The 20,136-nt window shown below is 46.5% G+C and overlaps 1 protein-coding gene and 1 long non-coding RNA gene across 2 annotated transcripts in view; one reads left to right on the top strand and one right to left on the bottom strand.

The window, feature by feature from the left end:
- The window catches only part of LOC309635033, a 30,158-nt gene extending 10,024 nt beyond the window's left edge, over positions 1–20,134 (bottom strand). Inside the window, exon 1 of the long non-coding RNA XR_014248593.1 lies at positions 375–20,134. This is a non-coding gene — a long non-coding RNA (uncharacterized lncRNA). The remainder of the gene's footprint in view (positions 1–374) is intronic.
- The window catches only part of IGF2R (insulin like growth factor 2 receptor), a 110,016-nt gene that overhangs the window by 450 nt on the left and 89,430 nt on the right, over positions 1–20,136 (top strand). The gene's annotated exons all lie outside the window — the stretch shown is intronic.

The raw sequence follows: 20,136 nt of genomic DNA, 5'->3' as shown, positions 1-20,136 counted from the left end.
TCCGGGCTTGGGTCAGCCCGTCCCCGAGGGAAAGTTGCTCGCCTGGTGGCGAAGGATAAGAGACTGGGGGTCATGGGCGCGGGCGGGGGGCGCGGGGGCCCCGGCGGCCCGGCGCTGGCTGGGGTCCGTCGCCGGACCACTTGTGGCTGTCAGTAAGTCCGGGGCGGCTTTGTGTGCGAGCGGCCGGCCGCCGCCGCCACCCGCCCGGGTGACACGCTGCGGCCACCTCACGCCCAGCGCTTGCCCTCTCAGCGGTGCGCCTGCGAAAGTTGGAGGACGCAGGAACTACCGCTCTGCTTTGTTCCCACTCCACGTTGTCCTCAAAGTTCCACCAGCGGGGCTTTAGAGGGGGCCCTTAGTGTGGAAAGACTCACCCGCACCAATGGCCGTGGAGTTGGGGGGTTTTGGTTTCATTTGCTGATTGCTTTCCTCCATGTGGGTTTTCCATTTTTTCTTTAAAGTAGCCTTTCTGCAGAAGGTGACTTTTTGGGATTTTTTTTGGATCGGGGGAATGGAGGGTGGTCATCCAGTATTGGCTTTCAAGACTTCACCCTTCACTTCTCCGAGCCTAACTTCCTGTCTAGTTGTTCACATGATGTCATTGTCTCCGGGTGGATTATTCTAGTGGAGTCTTTTGCTCTGGGAACCATGATTGTATAATCGCTCGTCCCAATGAGGGCTGTTCGTGTCCTGCCATGGCCGGGAGTCCTGGGGCTGGGGAACTGCCAATTCCGAGAATTTTCTAACCAACTTTCTCTGGACTGTTTAGGATGATGGAAAATACAGCTTTTATTTATTTTTTAAACTTTGGTTAAAAAAAAAAGAGGATGAAAAGTTCTGAAAGATCAGTGAACAGTCAACAGTTATCCCTGGCGTTAGCAAGTTACTTCGCAGAATGAAGTGAGGTTTAGCCCACTTTGAGCTGAATTTTGAGTTTGTGGTGGCGTTTATGGGGTTCATATTCTTCCCTTGCATCAGAGATGGTCCTATTAACCCCTGAATTCAGAACTTGTAGAAATTATTACTCTGAGGAGAGTGAGGCTGAGCTCACAATCGAAACGGAAAGGCCCGTATTCTTTCTTTTCCCTTTTTTGGAAAGGGGTAGCGGGGCGGGAGGGAGAGTTTACAGCACATTAGTTTGTAGGCCAGTTAGCCGCCCTAAGATAGCAGTTACTCACGGAAGCCCCCTTACAGAGAAAAGGGCCCTAGCTGACACACGGTCAGGCTGCAACTGACCTTTAAAGGGGGATGTTTTGGAATAATGGCTGCTGTGACCAAACGCATCTGTGAGAAGTTAGCTCAGCTGGGCTAGTGGTGGTGTTAGCAAATTGGAATTGATTTCTTAATAGTTGAGGTTAAAGTTGGCCTCAAGGGCAGACCCCTACTCCGTGACTGCTGCAGGGGCCCTCACTTTTGCTTTAGGGTGGTAGTCGTCCCAGCGCCTGGAACCTGGTTTATGAACCTCATATCCAGGCGGACCTCGGCCTCTTGGTCCAGTAGGAAATGGCCGTTGTATCTTGCAATGCTTTGCCTCATGGTCACACGTGGGCATAACTTAGGAAATGCTCCACGGTGTTCTGAGGGGATATGCATTTAGCGTGTGCCCTCTGCGGTCTTAGGAGAGCTTTCACGTTGGTGCAGGTCCTTTCTGCCGGCCTTCCTCAGGACCGCAGCCCCAGGCAGGTCACAGCTGGGCTTGTGCACATTTCTTTCCTGTTACTGCTCTGTGGTTTCACCTTGAGACTTCCCCAGAGCTGTGTTTAAAAATCTATACTTCAAACCCACTACCTGCAAAGTGAATTCTTTTTATTTGTTCCTGTTTCAAATGGATTCCTTGGCTTAAATACTTATTAAGACTTGTTTCTTTTTCTTTTCTTTTTTTTTTTTTTAACCCTTGGGGAGGGGGTTTAAAAAAAATTGGTTTTCTTGAATGAGGTAACACTGGCTAACTCTAGCACGTATTTGAATGGGAACATGGGCTGAACATCTTTTTAAATGCAGTTTGAAAAATTCTACCAAGTAGCACCAAAGCCGGATGTTTTCAGCTGCCTTTTATTCCACCCCTGGGCGTCCACTTGTAAATAACTCCCCAGGTCTCACTGTGAGTGTGAAAAGCAGACTTCTGCTGTTACTGTTTGTGCAGCTTGTCGGTGGTAGCGGTCCCCATAGACACCGGGTCACGTTCCAAATGTTTGTAGATTGGTTGCTTGTAATGAGAAACACGTTTTTCCGTGGAAGACTCTCCTGTTCCTGGTGGTTTGGTGCCTGGCGCGGTTTCCCGATCCCCTCAGGCGCAGGTTTGGGGTGCCCAGATGCCACCCGGCATCAGCTAGAGCCCTGGCAGGCAGTTCTCCTGTCACTGGAAAAGGGAGTTGGATTTCCGGGAAAACAACCTCTCTTCCCAAGCCCAGCTCTCTAGAACCTGAGAGGGTACTTTTCACCTGCAGTCCCTTAGGACCAACACGAGGGAGGTCTGGGCCTGCTTCAGGGTTGCCTGCAGGGCACCCCTGTGGCTCTGACCCCTCCTGGGGTGAGGGTGGTGGTCAGGGTGCTGTCCCCTTGCAGTTAGTTAATGGCGGGGATGAAGGCAACAGCGAAGCAACTGACTCAGCAGCAGCTTTAATATCTTTGTGTCTGGGGAGAGAGCTGGGCAGTGAAAAGCAGGGACGACAAAGGCAAGTTTCCCAAAGTGTATCTGCTCTCTCGGCACTTGGAGTGCTTGCTCTTTGGAGAGCCTCAGTTGTGTGTTTTTGAAGCTTCACGAGGTTTGATGCACCAGGTGAGTCCTATGCTGTGGAAAAAGTCGGTGATTCTTATCACTCGCCTCTTTCTCGGGAGGTGGCGTGTAGTAGAAAGAAAGCACTTGAATCCAGAGGCCAGTGTGACTGTCCACGGGACTGGCACGCATGGAGGGCCTGGGGCCCGAAGGGGCGCTGTGCTGGCGAGGGGCGACCAAAGGTCGCTGGGGCAGGACCCGCGAGCACAAGAGGTGAGGGGGGCAGAGGGCAGCCATGCAGAGTCGCGAAAGTGACCAGAAGGCCCTCCACTTGTCCATAGCTTTATTCTTCACTGTGTGAGATACATTTTGTAAAAGGCCATCTTACATATGTAATCGGTTAGTTTCCACCCTCTATTTTGGTGTTAGCAACGTTCTTAATGAGTGCGGTTCTAACAGTTTGTACTAGTTATAAAGTAGCGCTTTGGGCTGGCTTGATTTAGGTAGTTAAGTACCTTAAAATTTATTCAGAACAAGTTTTCCCCCAATTGTTTGGGTATAAATGCTGGAAAGTTTTTGTTACATTGAGGACAAGAGAATAATGAAGCCAGCTGGGAGTTGAGGTTGGTTTAGTTGATGTCTCTAAGGAGATATTTTTTTCCCTGTGATTTTTCTGAAGGAATAGTGCTTATATGCCTAATTTAGGCCACATGTTGAACCTGGACCACATCCATTTGTGTGTATACGTTTCTTGCAACAATAAGTGTGTGTAGCCCAAGATTGTTAATTAGGGGTATGTTAGACCACATGCTTTAATTCTTAGAACAGCATCCTGACAGATTCCCAGGAAATGAATTCCTGATTGGGCTTCATGTCTTTTATCAGTGCTTCATGGAGGGATTTTTAAAAGATGGGGTTGAGTAAGATAGTTTAGATGTCTCATCTTTATTTTGATCTTGGCATATAAAACTATTGTGCTGGGCAGAGAGAATTCACAAGGGTCGAAGAACTGGGACTGATGGTAGAAAGTAGCTTGTTCCTTTGCAGATACTGTTCTTTTTCTCCTTTTTCTTTTCTCTTTCCTTTTTATTGTCCCAGCCACGAGCCCTCTTGGTAGTGCCCCCACTGGTCATGGAGATGGAGGTAGCTGAGATCCGGTATACCTGTGGGTCCTTTGTATCTTCCTCATAGCTGGCTCATGACCAGTGAGGGACAGAGGCCTGAATATTTGCTAATGGTGTCTCCTCACCTTTAATCCTGGCAAGGTGACACAGGATTCATTTATTCTCCAAGTATTCCTTAGGCATATCTTAAGCAGAGGGGAAAACTGGGAAGGGCCAGAGCTGGAGTGGAGACACAACCAACTGAACAGATCCAGAAGACCGCTGGCTACCGCTGCTCCCCCAAGGGAGGCAGCAACAAATGTTCTTCTCCCTTTATTTTTGCTAATTTTATTTTATTTATTTAAAAATTTTTTCTTGCAGTTTTATTTATTTATTTATTTAAATTTATTTATTTATTTTTGGCCGCGTTGGGTCTTCGTTGCTGTGCACTGGCTTTCTCTAGATTCGGGGAGCGGGGGGCTGCTCCTTGTTGTGGTGCGTGGGCTTCTCATTGCGGTGGCTTCTCTTGTTGTGGAGCACGGGCTCTAGGCGCGCGGGCTTCAGTAGTTGTGGCTCGCGGGCTCTAGAGCGCAGGCTCAGTAGTTTTGGCACACGGGCCCAGTTGCTCTGTGGCATGTGGGATCTTCCCGGACCAGGGCTTGAACCCACGTCCCCTGCATTGGCAGGTGGATTATTAACCACTGCACCACCAGGGAAGTCCTGCAATTTTCAGTAATGTGTAGTCTTAGTTTTGATTTTCTTTTTGACCCAAGACTAATGTAAATGTTACTAGTTTTTGGCTATTATGAACAAAGCTGTTGTGCATATGTGTATAAGATTTTGTGTGGACATATGCTTTTTTTTTTTTTTTTTTGAAACCTAGGAGTGGGATTGTTCAGTGAATGGGGAGTGAGTGAGTTGTCAAACTGACTTCCAAAGTGGTTGTCCATTTTGTATTCCCATCAGCAGTGTGAAAGTTCCAGTGTTTCTACATCTTTAACAACACTTGATCTTATCAGTCTTTTTAATTTTAGTCATCCCAGTGCGTGTCTAGTGGTATTTCAGTGTGGTTTTAATTTTCATATCCCTGCTGACTCATGGTGTTAAACATCTTTGTTTGTATTTATTGGGATGCCTAATGATGACCATCTTTCATGTGCTTATCGACAATTTGGATATCTTTTGTAGTGATTCTTTAAAAAAAAATTTTTTTTTTTTCCTCTCATCCCTTAACACACTTTTTTTGGGGGTCATCTTACTGTGTTTTAAGAGTTCTTTATATATTATGGGTCAAGTCCTTTTTCAGGTATGTATAATGTGTATTTTCTCTCAGTCTTTGGCTTGCTTTTTAATTTTCTTAATATATCCTTTGAAGAAAGAATATTTCTTAATTTTGATGGACTTCAATTTATCTTTTTTTTTTTTTTTTATTGTTTGTGCTTTTTGTAGCCTAAGAAATCTTTGCCTGTACCAAGGTTTCTCAACCTCAGCACATTTGACATTTGGCCTGGATAAATCTTTGTTGTGGGGCCTGTCTTTAGCATTGCTAAGAGCACCCCTGGTCTCACCCATTACATGCCAGGAATGACCCTTCCCCCCATTTGTGACAAACAATAATGTCCTCAGACATTTTAAATGACCCCAGGGGGTGGGGAGGAGGCAAAATTACCTCCAGTTGAGAACCACTGGTCTACTCTAAGGTCAAAAATATTCTCTCCTGTGTTTGTTTCTAGAAGTTTTATAGTTTCAACTTTATGTTTAGCCCTGTGATCAATTTTGCAAGTTAATTTTTATGTATGATGTGAGGAAAAGGTGAAATAGAAATAGATCTGTTTCCATTTCCTGATATTTTATACAGGAGGCTTGCAACTGTTTTTAAGTGAGCTTGGGCTATAATTTTCTTTGCTGTACTATTCTTGGCTGAATTTAGTATAAAGAATGTTAGCTTTGTGGAGAGAGCCAGTTAGCTTTTAGTACTTTATATGCTGTGGAACAGTTTTTGTATAGGATGGACAATTTCTCTTCCTTAAATTTTGGTAGAACTCACTAGTAAAGCTGTCTGGGCCTGGTGCCTTTGTGGAGTTAGAATGTAGTCGAAGAGGAGTTTTGATTATGGTTTCCATTTCATCTACTTTGTTAAGATTCTGTACTTTTTTTGAGCCAATTTTGATAATCTATATTTTCCGAGGAAATTGTCGTTTTAATTATGTATTCACATATAAATATGTAGCATGCTACATATTTGCTTTTGGAAATATTTTTTGAATCTGTAGATACATTTTAAAAATTCCTGATTTTTTTCCCTTAACATATTTACTAAAGACTTTTCTACCCTTTTTAGTCTTTTCAAAAGAACTAGTATTTTAATTAATTAATTAATTTATAGTTGACTGTGTTGGGTCTTTGTTGCTGTGCGCATGGGCTTTCTCTAGTCGCGGCGAGTGGGGGCTACTTGGTTGCGGTGCGTGGGCTTCTCATTGCGGTGGCTTCTCTTGTTGGGGCGCACAGGCTCAGTAGTTGTGGCTCGTGGGCTCAGTAGTTGTGGCTCGCGGGCTCTAGAGTGCAGGCTCAGTAGTTATGGCGCACGGGCTTAGTTGCTCCGTGACAAGTGGGATCTTCCCGGACCAGGGCTCGAACCTGTGTCCCCTGCATTGGCAGGCAGATGTTAACCACTGCACCAGCAGGGAAGCCCATAGCATTTTTTTTTTTTTTTTTTTTTTTTTGGTTCACCATCTCTATCACCATTAAATCTTGATTTTATTAATTTCTGCTCTCTATTGCTAACTTCTACCTAATTTTTCTTTTTTCTTTTTTTAAATTTGTTTTATTGAAGTATAGCTGATTTGCAATATTGTGCTAATTGCTGCTGTACAGCAAAGTGATTCAGTTATACATATATATTCTTTTCCATTATGGTTTATTACAGGATGTTGAATATAGTTTCCTGTGCTACACGTAGGATCTTGTTGTTTATCCTCTTTTTTTCTAGTTTGAGTTGAAAGCTTAGATCTTTTAAATCAGTTTACATAACTGAGGGATGAATTTAAAGCTATGTGTTTCTTTGTCCTGAGTCCTATACTACTTAGGTTTTGATACATAGTTTTTGTTTTTTTTTTTAAATTTATTTATTTTTGGCTGCATTGGGTCTTCGTTGCTGTGCGTGGGCTTTCTTTTTAGTTTCGGTGAGCAGGGGCTACTCTTCATTGCCGTGCGCGGGCCTCTCATCGTGGTGGCCTCTCTCGTCTTGGAGCACCGGCTCTAGGTGCGTGGGCTCTAGAGCACAGGCTCAGTAGTTGTGACGCACGGGCCCAGTTGCTCCGCGGCATGTGGGATCTTCCCGAACCAGGGCTCGAACCCGTGTCCCCTGCTTTAGCAGGCGGATTCCTAACCACTGCGCCACCAGGGAAGCCCCCGATACATAGTTTATTCATCCTTCAGTTCTAAATATTTCCTTCTTGTACCCAAAAGTTCTAACTATTTAAACTTCCTGGACCCACTAATTTTGAAAAATCTTTTCTTCCCCCAGGTAAATGGAATTCCCCCTGCATTGTGGGCAGTAGATGTGGTGAAACTGTGGCCTAGCACCTAGTCAAGTTAATAGCGTTCTGTGTGTTTGGAAAAAATGTTCTCTGCTTGGGTCAAAGTTTCATTAATTGTGCTGTTCAGCCATTCTTTATCATAACTTATATTTTGTCCTGCTTGGTTTCTCTTTTATACTTTGTAGCTGACTACCACTTTGGTCAGGGTTCCAGAAGAATGTCTTGTGTCCTGTCTCCCAGGCTAGCAATTCTCCTGTTGTTCATAAGCTCTTCAACTTTCCTGTTTTTTAAAATTCCAGCAAGGTCTAGAGTTGATATATATTCACAGCTGCCTGTTCTTCATGGATGCCACAGCTTTCCTCATCCCCTGGAAGATGTATTGTAAAGTTCTGCTCTGATTGCTCTATTAATTCTCTTTCCTTGGGCCCAGTTTCTTTTTGTTGGCATTTGTCATCTCATTTTCATGGTGTTGGTGCCCTTGTGACGACTGGTGCTTCTTGATCGTGCTCTTTGCAGTAAGCCTTCTCTGGGACATTTGTGGCCTCTTTTTGTGCAGCTGTGCAGGATCGAGCTGGGAGCAGTTGTCGGAGCTTGGCTGCAAGTTGCTGGGGGGAGGCCGGGGGAGGGGCAGGGCGTTCCTCTGGCTGGTGTGTCTGTGTGGCTGGTCTGAGGTGCTTTTCTGTCCTCCTAAGTATCACGCCCAGCCCTGTTCCTGCTTGGAGACAGCTGCTGGATCTCTGCTGATTGCGGTTGGCAGGGTACAGTGAGGGCTGCCTGCAGGTGGAGTCGGGAGAGCTGGGTTACTGTGCTGGTGTGGCAGATCACTTCTTTTCTCTGGATCTCTGTTTCCTCCTCAAGAGGGCTGGGAGTGGAGTTTTGGAAGTCAACTGTCCTGCTTTTGAATGTGGACAGTTACTGATCTGCTGAGTTTTGGTTTCCTTCTGTGTCAAATCAGGGTGCTAATCATGTTTTTAGGATGGTATGAGAACCAGAGTGCGTTTAAGTGCCTGGCCATCCTCAGCGTTCATAAATGGTGGTGGCGGCAGTGATTGCTTTCTTTCTATACGTTAAGAGTCTCTGCATTAGGTCAGTGATATTTTTAGCTGGTTACTCTGAACCCCCGGCTTCTCCGTTAGTGCCTAGGGCTTTCTGCCTCAACCAGAGGGCGTTTCGTCTTTATCCATTCTAGCCATTGGCACTCCATGTAAGAGTCCTTTTGAGAAAGAAACATCTCCATCATTTAAAAAAGTTTTAAAACCACTGGGCTGTGTGATTCTCAGGGTCCATTTTGCATCCAGAATTCTGTGGTTGCGAGGTATGTATCCTTCAGGATTCCTTTAGCTCTGAGTAGCAGAAAGCCCAACTCGAGTTCGCTTGCACAGGGAGGTGTGGGGTTGGGCGGGTGCCAGGTGCCATATGTCAGGCGGCCCCAGGCCCTTTCCTGCCGTTTTCTTGGCATCTCCCTCCTTCCTGTGGTGGCTGCATTAGTCCACCATCCAGGGGAGAAGAGAGAGCCTCCTTGTTCGTCTTTTGTAGGGGCCCTGAAGCCCCAGAGGACTTCTGTATGGTGTCCGTGGTCAGAAGGGGCTCCCATCCCGGCTTCCCTGGAGGGGGTGGGTGCTGGGTTCCAGGGCGTTTGTTGTAGGTGGGGAGCGGGCGCAAGAATGCAGGCCAGCGGGATGGATGTGAAAGCCCTTCGTCAGCTCCACTTTGCTGTACAACTTAAGAACCAGCTGCTGCTGCTGGGGTTTTGAGGTGCCCGAAGCAGTGTGTCACGTGCCTATTTCTGTCCTTGTGGTAACCAGCACGGGGGGCGGCCTGTGTGCAGGGTGGGGAGACCCCAGTCCCTCTAGCTTCTGGGAGCATGAAACTTGCCTTTCACATCGACCAGAGACCTTCGGTGGGATTTTGCTGTTGCTTTTAGATCCTTCGGTGAACCTGCGGAGGGCAGCTTCCCCAGGGCCATGGAGCAGAGTCCTGCACGTGTCACTGTTCATTGGGGGCCAGGAGAGTTGCAGGAAATCAGAGGTTGTGAAAGTATCAATTCTAGTTTTGTTTCGGGATGTGGAGGGACCAGGGAAAGACGAAGGAATGTGGAAAGAGTGAAACGTGGCCTTTGCCGGTGGCAGCCTGGGAGGAGCGGTCTTTTAAATCAGAGCCTTTGTGCTTTAACGCTGTAAATATTCTTCGCACATAGGTGTGTGTGGCAATAAAACATGCGGAGCGCACACGGGGAACTCATCCGGGGGTCGACAGCCCACTGGGTCTTGATTGTGTGTGACATTAATTTGTTGCCATCTGTGTGATTCTCTCTAGTTGAAAACCAGTTAGACATTTAAAAAACACAGTTTTGTACTGAAAGCCACCCCCCAGCACTCCTGGCTCCTCAGCCCTGGCCTGCAAATAGAAACCCAAACCACCAGCGTGGACGTGCTGAAGGGGTGGCTTCCTAGAAGTGACAAGGGCGCGTCTCCACTGAGTCACCTTCTGTGTCCTCTGAGGGCCTCTCCACCTGCTGTCTGCCGGAGGAGTGTTACCACAGAACAAAGTGAGAAGCCCACAAGGCTCTCTCTCTCTTCTGCCTTTTGAGAGTGGATCCTTTACAGGGGGCCGTGTGAGTTAGACGCTTGGGTGGAAGGGCTGAGTGAGGCAGGGGAGAGGGTCTGGGGGTGGAGCTGTTTCGTGGAGGGTGCACTGTCCCGAGGTCTTTCTGTAGGCGGAGACCCGCGCGTCTAACAGGGGAAGGGTGTTCTACGCAGAGGGACCCACGTATCCGTGCTCCGGCGAGGATGCTGGCTGACGTGGCTGGAACACCATGAGCAAGGGAGAGGGTGGAAGGCAGGAATGTTTAGCAGAGGATTAGCTGGGGGCCAAGTCCCACAGGCCATCAAGAATGACTCTGAAAAAGAACGTATGTGAATAACTGAATCACTTTGCTGTACAGCGGAAATTAACATTGTAAATCAACTAGACTTCAATAAAAAAAATGAAAAAAAAAAAAAAAGTACAACTCTGGCTTTTATTCTGAGGGAGGCGGGAGCCTGGGAGGATTTCGAGCACAGGAGTGACCTAGAGGGGAAGCTGGTATTTTTGATGGACCAGGTAAGAAGTTCTAACAGATTGGACCAGGGTTGTGGTGGCAAGTGGTCAGATTGTGGATACTTTGAAGGTGGAGCTGATAGGGTTTGCCCATGATTGGTTATGGGATGTGAGGAAAGGAAGAGAAAGGCGGACTCTTAGGTTTTTGGTCTGAGCAATTGAAAGGATGGAGTTCCATTTTCAGAGATGGGCAGGGTTGTGGGGAAAGCAGGTTTAGGGACCGCCTGGAGGGATCGGGTGGAGGTTGTGACAGTGTTGGCAGGTCATTCAGGGGAAGTGCTTGGGGAGGGATGGGGGGATATAGTTGTTCTTTTAGATGAACGCAGGAAGGTGACAGCTGATGTGGCACTGTGCTTCCGGTCCCCAGCTGGGTGTTAGGGTTTCTGAGTTGTATGACCCCAGAATCTTGAAAGCAGAGGCTTTTCTCCTGTGACAACATCACTGGCCTTTGTGAAGAACTCCCCCCAGAGAGCGGCCTGGTCAGTATCGCGAGCTAACCAGCTGAGCTGACTGCCGGGAGATTAGGAAGGCAGACTTTCTCTTGTACTGAGGGCTCTGAAGGAAGGGTACCAGGTGTGGGAGGGTTTGGGGGACGTTGGTGATGGCCTATGGGGGGACCGAGCCTTAAGGTTTGATTTCTTTGCTGTGGGCTGGGTTGACGTTAAAGGCAGTTGAATTCCAACATCCATGTAATTAAGGAGGAGGTTTAGCCTGTAATTCAACCCTTCTTTCTGCATTTGAGGAACAAAGTATGAGAGCATCCAGATTTTAAAAAGGTCCTCAGCGAGCAGGCTTTCGGGTTGCAATCCTGGCCTGCATCCTGGTACCACAGAGTTGATGGGAGGAAAGATGCGGCAGGTGTGGCAGAGGGAGGACAGGCGGGTCCTTCGTGGTAGGTTTCCGTGGTGGAGGGCACTTGCCGGTTTACTAAGAAGCCCAGCCTTGCAGAGCAGTGAGACCTCTTGAGGGAGAGTATGACCTATTCTTCTCCACAAGTTTCCAGTTCATCGGGCCTCTGTTCTGGTGGCAGCTGGTGGCTCCCAAGTGTCTGTTCTGTCTTCTGAGACATGCCAGGAGGCGGCTGGTGTGTGCGCGTGTCTCTGTGTGTGTGTGTGTGTGTGTGTGCGTGCGTGCACGCCTGTGTGTCCAGAGCCCCCGGTCTCTGTCTTGAGCTGCTCCTGGAGATGGCCCCTAAACAAGGGCCTGCCCCCCCTCCCTTTCCCTCTCCCCTCCAGGGCCTGGCAGTGTCACGTGACAGTCCTTTAGGAAGGACTTACCAAGGTAAGTTGGTGAACTCAGTTTTTAGGCCGTCTGAGTCCTGCTGTGGATCCAGGTGAGAGCTTAGATCGTAATAGTCTCAGAAGCTCCATGTCCCCTGTCTTGGTTTTCCTCGCTGTGGCTGTGAGGGTAGACAACTTTGTAGACTGGAAAGGCGGGGCTCAGAGAGCTTAAGTGTGTCCCACAGGGCTGGTCAGGGTGGGGCAGGATTCAGGCCCAGGTGTGTGGGCTCCTTCCCTCGTCGCCCTGGCACCTTTCTTGGGGAGCTTGCCTCTAGCTCACGTGACCTCTCCCGGTCACTCACTCATGATGCCGGTTTTAAAAGCATCCCTGCCGACCCCCTGGCGCCTCGGCCCCTAACGCTGACTTAGAGCCTCGCCTCCAGCGGATCCCTCTCCAGACAACTGGCTTCCTGCTCCCAGACCCTGCGTAACTACCAGGGAAAACCAGAGACTAAAGTCTGACATTTCCTTGCTTTTTTTTTTTCTTTTTGCTGGCTCCATATCTTTATCCACAGCTTTGTGGGTTTGTTAGAATAGGAAGTGAAGTACTTCCTATATAAGTTTTGGCCATGATGCTGTGTCAAACTCATGTGTCCCCCGGCCTTCAGATCAGGGTGCATATTTGTTGTGCCAGATCAGATTGTTCTCTCTTAGTGTCAGCAGCAAAAAGTTATTGACAACAGTGGTTACATTGTGCTCTTGACATTTCTGCTGCAAATGTCCATTTTGGAAACCCTGCCTCTTTCCATGACCTCCTTTCCCTCTGCCATTTCCCACCACTCCCTCCCCTCTTCCTATTTTAGGAGACTGTTGCAGATTTTGAAGGTTGGTGGTCTGGAGATATGAGCTGAGAAACTATCTGATGATGATAAGGGGCAGTAGTGAGCCAAATGTTTCCTGAATATTCTGTTAGAGGACTTGGATGCAGGCCGGAAGCAGAGCAATCTTTTCTGATGTTCAGGTTGCAGAGACTTCGCGTTCCCCTCGCCCCCCAGATTTGGTATTTGCTGCTCACTCTAGAGTCAGAAAAACAGTCCTCTAGCCAGTGACCATGCTATGTGAGTTTAGCTTGTATATCACCAACTTGTTTTTTTTTTTTTTTTTTAAAAAGGAAACCAAATTATAGATTCATACATGCTTACTAATTTTGTAACTGATTACATCGTACCTCTGTTCTGCTTTATGTACCAATGATTGTCGGCCAGTAATCAGATGTTTAATAGCCACATGGCCATTATCATAACCCCAAGACTCGTGGCGAGTGGGGGAACTAAGATTTCAAAAGAGTGTGGCTGTGTGGCAACATGTGGGTAAAGGACAGAATGAAGGTTCATGGAGCTGTTTTGGAGGGAAGGGACTCAATTTTCTTTTTTAAAATTTTTAAAAAACTTTAAAAAATTATTATTTTTGGCCACACCATGTGGCTTGTGGGATCTTAGTTCCCCGACCAGGGATCGAACCCGCGCCCACTGCAGTGGAGGCTTGGAATCCTAACCACTGGACCGCTGGGGAAGTCCCAGGGACTCGGTTTTTCTAAGATTTTTTTTTTTTTTCTTTAAGGGGTTGGGCGTACCATACATTTTATAGTGGGACTTTATATACTTCATTTTAGATGTTAGCTCTTTTAAAAATTAGAAAGAACCCCAAATTATATTTGCAAGGTGTTGCAATTTTGCAGGTATTCAGTGATGATAAGGTATGAAAACTTGAGAGGTGTCACATTAAGACACCAGTGTCACATAGTTGAGAATAATTGTCCAGTTGTAGCCCTCTGGCGTTTTCTTTTGACTGCTCTCTTTTGGACAGACGTTTGCACCGCATTCAGTGGAGATGGCTTTGTGTTTCTCTTCATGAAGCTTTCTGATCTCTAGGCACTTGTGATGGCCAGTTAGATTTGCTTCTTCCTTGCTGCCTCTAGCTTGGTCCCATTTTGACCAGGTTGTGTTCTCAATGTGGCATTTGCCAAACAGGACTGGGAAAGTAGAAACGCCTTCCTGTCTCTGGGTTGGTTGACACAAGTATGCTACTTGTGTACTTGCTTCTAGTTGGTGATCTGCCAGCACCTTTCAGGATATTATGAAATGTAAACCAAATGAGGTTAAAATAGAACCTCTGTGCCACTGAATAGACGCAGACTGACTGCCATGGTCCAGGGTAGTTTCGGCAGAGGCGGTGGGATTACAGTCAGGGGCAGATCGTCTCAAGTTTTCTTTAACCAAGGGAACGACAGCCTGTGTGCTCACCTTATACAATGAGATGAATTGTCCACCTCCAGGGCATATCTCAGCCACAGAATTCATTTTATTTTTGTATTTTTTAATATAATGAATGAATGAATGAATGAATTTTGGCTGAGCTGGGTCTTTAGTTGGGGGATGTGGGCTTCTTAGTTGTGGCATGCATGCGGGATCTAGTTCCCTGACCAGGGATCGAACCCGGGCCCCCTGCATTGGGAGCGTGGAGTCTTACCCACTGGACCACCAGGGAAGTCTCCAGAATTCACTTTAAAATCAGACATCTCTTCAAGTCATTTGCCTTGTGTGTGACTTCTGTCCTCTCCCCTGTTCCCTGCTGGCTCGACGGTTTGATTGCATTTCCCAGTTACTGATGGCGCTATTGGACTCTTGGCTGAGGTTTTCGGAGTGCAGCTTTCTGCTGAGCTAAGGAGTCATTTTGAAGGAGGGTGTGACTCTGAGGTGGGGGAAAACAATGTATGTGTTCTGTCTTAGTGGAATCCTCAGCCGGCCTGAATACAAAAGTGAGGTGAGGGCAGCCCGTGGGGAGGAGGGGGCTGAGGGAATTGATACTCTTTCCGTGGAAACCAATTGGGTGAGGGAAGATAGGTTGCTGAAGGCAGTGCCCCTGGTGTGTGGCAATTCAAACTGTGCGAAAGAGAAAGCAGAACTGGACGGGGTTGGGGGTGGGGTAAATAGTAGCAGAAGTTGAAAACTTAGGCAAGAACTTGAGCTCAGAAAAGTGTCTCATCTGTTCATCAGTTTGACATAGGGTAGCCTGGATCTTCACAAAGGTCACAGCCTCTCCTCGGGGGCCGTGCTCAGATGTGTTCACTCACTCTGGAAATCGACAGGCCACACAGGATCTGCCGTTTTATTTTATTTTATTTAAACTTACTTTTTAAATTTTATTTTATTTTTGGCTGCGTTGGGTCTTCGTTGCAGCACGCGGGCTTTCTCTAGTTGCGGAGAACGGGGGCTACTCTTTGTTACGGTGCGTGGGCTTCTCTTGTTGTGGAGCAGGGGCTCTAGGCACGCAGGCGTCAGTAGTTGGCAGCATGTGGGCTCAGTAGTTGTAGCACGTGGGCTCAGTAGTTGTGGCTCACGGGCTCTAGAGCGCAGGCTCAGCAGTTGTGGCGCACAGGCTTAGTTGCTCCACGTCATGTGGAATCTTCCAGGACCAGGGCTCGAACCCGTGTCCCCTGCATTGACAGGCGGATCCCTAACCTCTGTGCCACCAGGGAAGCCCCTGGATCTGCCATTTTAGGGGCATCTACTGTGACAAGATTTAAATTGTAAAGTTTCCTGGAATGGTTTGCCAGCTTCAGTGTTGTAATTGAAAATAAATATTTTCTGAAAAGTTAAAAAAAAAAAAAAAGTAAAAAAATTGTAAGTAAATGAGGCAGTTTACCTTAGTTTAAGCACTGGCCCATGGGGCTGAGACAGACCTGGCTTATGCCTGGCCTTGTCATTTCATACTTGTATGATGTTGGGCAAGGGGCTTCAAGTCTCTGAGCCTTGGAGTCTTTGGCTCTGAAGCAGAGGAATTCGGGAGAGTTGATTAATGGCGTGAGGTGCTTGGGTGGCTTGCTGAGTGGCCGTCAGCGCCTGTGGTTGAGAGTTTGCTGTGACGCGTTCTTAGTTCGCTGACCGGCTTCCTTCCCAACCTGCCTGCATATATTGATTCTGTCCATATATATGTCCATATGTCATTCTGGGGCAGAGGACACTCCTGTCCAGAGCCATGGGGCAGTTGGGGTTGCCAGACACCTAAGAAGATCTAGCAATGGGTGGTGGGAAGTGCCAGGAGGGCTGATATCAGAGCTAAGGACGCAGCAGGGACCAGCCCACGTGGTCTGGGGGGCATTGCATGCGTACCCGTGTGTCTAATCGTCAGGTTTGCTTTGAAATGAATTTGGAGTTTTTAAGAGGGCGAGGGGGACATTGGCTAGCGGCATTTTATACTCTGGAAAATGAGGTAAGAATGGCAAGGATTTTGCTTGCTCTTGCTAATTTTCAAAGCCAGGGTTCTTACACGGGTGGTTTTGTGTCCAGAAGAACATTTCTAACCGGGATTAGGCTGCCTCCTCAGAGGATATGAACTGAATTTTGCAAGGCTTGGAAGTGGGCGGCGGGGCTTCTGCGTGATGCTTCCCGTGGGCCTCCCGCTTCCTCCGGCCTTCGTGGTTCTTCTGGTCCGCCTCTCTGCGTCCTGTTTCTCCCAGATGAGACGGAGGACGGCGTAGAACCACGGTGTCTTTGAGAAGAAGACTTGACCTGATATGAGTGTCAGAGTTTCATGAAAATGCCCACTGGGCTTTCATACCTATCCTGCTGCAGGAGATGCTTGTAGCGCAGATGTCTTTAAAACATTCGTGTGTGTGTGTGTGTGTGTGTGTGTGTGTGTGTGTGTGTGTGTGTGTGTGTGTGTGTGTGTGTGTGTGTGTGTGTGTGTGTGTGTGTGTGTGTGTGTGTGTGTGTGTGTGTGTGTGTGTGTCTGAACCAAGACTGCATTTCCACACAACTTGCAGGTATTTTATTCCACGGTTTGTTTCCTGCTAAAAGTTTAAACTTTTAGTACTACAGCTTAGTTTTCTCTTTGGTCTAATATGTTGGTCTCATTTTTTCCTGTTAGTTTTTTTTCCCTTTTTATTTGTGTAAGTCCAAAAAGCTTAGTTTAGAATATAGACTTCTCTGGGAATCTCAGCTAAACGGTCTCAGTTGCTTGACTTTTAAATAAATCATACTGTTGGGTTTCCTCATGTTGGCTGTACATGTTCACTTTATCGCAGAGAATTTTCTAGTGGAAAACTTTCGGACAAAAGATTATTATTCATTAAATGTATCATTAAATGTTATTTAGTCTGTGTACTTTTATTGTTTCTGAAGCCATTCTCTGGTTCTAGAATATGATCATGGTGCTTTAAAACTTTAGCATAAATTTAAAGAATGGTTTCAGCCTAGGCCATTCTGGTAGTTTGGCCTTCAATCTGGCAAGGAGTGTAGAATCATCTAGTTCCAAACATGTAATTTTCTTAAAAAGTGCTATCAGATATTTCTTTGATTTTCAAGTTTAATGAAGTCATCTTTAAACATTTCCTACTAGTGAAAGCTTATCTAGATACTTGAATCTAACTGGGGGCATAGCAGGATACACTGTAGTTTTTGGAATGTGCTCTATGAGTTTTCAGATCGATGATTTCAACGGAATGATTATCCCTGAGCTCCTATTGATACAAAGCACTGGGCATGTGTATCTGTTTTAAAGCAAACACGTGTCCATTGGAATCCAAGCGTTTCAAGCCCTGACAGCCTGCAGATGCCCTTTCTCCATTTTTAAGGGAGATGACTAAGGACTCTTTACCCAGGTGCTGCAGTTTGGATTTGTGAGTGCTGCCCTGTGGTGCGTGGTTAAATGAAAGTCCTGAAGAAACCCAGCACTCATGGACTTTCACAGGGTCCTCACCCCTTAATCTGATAACGGCTTATCATTTTGATAAATCTTGACAGAAAGCAAATATGATGAGATACAAATAGAGAAGAGAAATATAGTTGACTAGAGCAACGTCTTTCTTTCTAGGAACGCTGCTTTCCAGATATCGGGACAACATCCCGCATTTTACTCTTTTCCATCTCTTTTCTGCTTCACAAACACAGGCACTTTCCATCTAGCTTATTTAACTATCACCTCTGCAGAAAACAGCAGTGGGTTTTTGTTTTAAGAAAAACGTAGCATTTTCAGTAACCATGTGGATGTCTTTGGAGTTGCTTCCTACTCATTCACTCATTCTAAAATACCTTCACACACCTCTCATGTTCTTAGGATTCTGGAACACTTTAATGATGCCATTGCTTTAAATTTGGCTTTAAATCTGATGGCTGCTATCCTGGAAAAACTTAGGGGTCCTGAGTAAGAGATTCACGATTTTCCTTAATTAACTGTAATTAATAGAAAAGTTTACTAATACTCTGCACATGAAAACCCTAGCTTAAATTTTTAAGGAAAGATCCACAGAGTGGGTCTTTGAGTGGCCTTTCTTTGCTTCAAGTACAAAATCAAAACTGCTTCCTTTAATCTGTGTGACCAGGTGTCCCCATCTCCTGGACGTCATCTTCTCCTGGTCTCTTTATCCGCCTTGCTCCAGCCACAGGGCCTTCCTTTCTTTTCCATCCACGTGCTAAGTTAATTCCTGCCTCAGGACCTCAAAATGGCTGGTCAGTGTGCTGGATATCTTCCCACCTCAAAATGGCTAGTAAGTCTGCTGGATATTCTTCCCACCACATCTCCCCCTGGGTTGCTCTTTTTGGCATTCAAGCCCCAGGGTGAGTATGATCTTTCCTGTGTATTTCTTTACCTGTTTTATTTTCTGTCCTCCCCTGGAATATACACTCCAGGAGGGCAGGGATTTTTTGGTCTGATTGTTGTCTGATCATCGCTGTACTCCTCTCTAAGTACTTAAGAAAATATTTTGTGAAGCGAATGAATGAAGGTTAGTGAAGGTCAAAAGAAACAGGCCTTGATGGATGATTTTCTTGTGCCTGGTGTTACTTGGGTCATTTTCTCAGGCCATGTAACTCTCCTGACTCTGGGAGGTATCTCTAAGGTGTTAGCGATGAAGGAGCTGAGTTCAGTGGTAACTGCTTTTGAGCCCAGCTGGGCCCTCACCAAAGCACCCCAGCCTGTTTTTCAGGTTTCTCGCACTTCAGAGGCTGTCAGAACTCCCAGGGGAGCATTCTGCAGCCCTGCCTGCATGCTGACTGTGCCCAGGTCCTTGGCTTCCTGGCAGGTGGAATTGATGGGTCCCCAGACTGGGTTCAGGAGAATGCTTGGCTCCTTGCCTGCCAGTAACCCTGTGTTAGGGCTCCTCCATTGCTGGGCGGGGCTCTGGGGAGGCGGGCTCTGGTCAGGGACGGGTGTGTGGCCTGGTGTTTTGTCACCTGTGGTAAGTGGACTCCTGGGGGAGTGCATTCTCTCATCCAGCTGGTACTGCTTTGGGTACTCCGGACGCATACACATGCTCTTAGGGTTTCGCACCCTCAGGGTCTCACACCCAGGCCCCCCACAATTCCAGGATACGCCTAGCTGAAGCAAGTCTGATTTGATTTATCTTGCTTTCAACAATACTGTTGCATGAATATATCCTTGCATTTTGCGAGGAACTTTTTATTTACTTTCCTCATTTCCTGTCTACCCTTGCTGAGGAAGTTTTACAAAATGGACACAACATTTTCCCTGGGAAGAGTGGAGAATTGAGAATAATTTTTATGGCAGGATTGACAGAGCATTATTGTTGACCCTTGAACAGTGTGGATGTTAGGAGTGCCACCCCCCTACCCTGCCCACCCCCCTGTCGAAAATTCGCATATAACGTTACAGTTCGCCCTCTGTATCCACAGTTTGCTTCTGTGGGTTCAGCCAACTGTGGATCATGTAGTTCGGTATATGGCGGTACAGTACTTAGGGGAAAAAATACACATATAAGTGGACCCATGCAGTTCAAACCCATGTTGTTCAAGGGTCAACTGTGTTTTGTCCCAAGTGTGCATTTTGGTTCATGGGCAGTTGCTCAATATCTACTTTGCCAGAGGTTTGAACAGACAGCCAGTTTTAATGCATGTAAAATGCTTGATACATTGAATCAACCTAAAATAAATTTTGCCTGATTTTGGATCAGTTGCCTCATGGCACAGCTTCACCTTGTCAGTTCAGATCTGAACTGTAGCTGTAAAAGGTAAAACCAGAACTAGAACTGTCTTTCATGCCGTAACTAGTTTTTAATTAAGATGAAGTTAAAAACAATCATTTGGCTTTTCAGCATTCCAGTGTGATTGGAAAGGTCACTATCTTAAAATTCAACATGATTCTTGAGCAATGACTTAGACATCTGAGCTGATATTCTTAAATTAATGGTAGAATTTTAAGTATTTCAATGTTCATGGAGTCTTGAGGCTGCTTCAGGGTGGATTGAACCAGAGTGAGGTGGTATTTAGCGGTTTCTGCCCTGGCTTCTGTTCAACTTAACATAGTTTGACTTTAGTATTTTTGGCTAATGAAAGTGTATCTTCTAGGTTATGGTAATCTTAAGCAACTGTGGCTTGAATATGAAACTAGAGAGAAGTTTAATTATTGGCAGATCAGTGACAGTGACAAATTGCTTTTCTTCC

The sequence above is a fragment of the Balaenoptera borealis genome (assembly GCF_965194805.1).
Source record: "Balaenoptera borealis genome assembly, chromosome: 9".
NCBI lineage: Eukaryota > Metazoa > Chordata > Mammalia > Artiodactyla > Balaenopteridae > Balaenoptera > Balaenoptera borealis.
Note: the sequence above shows the minus strand (reverse complement) of the source record. Positions and strands in the feature narration are given on the sequence as shown.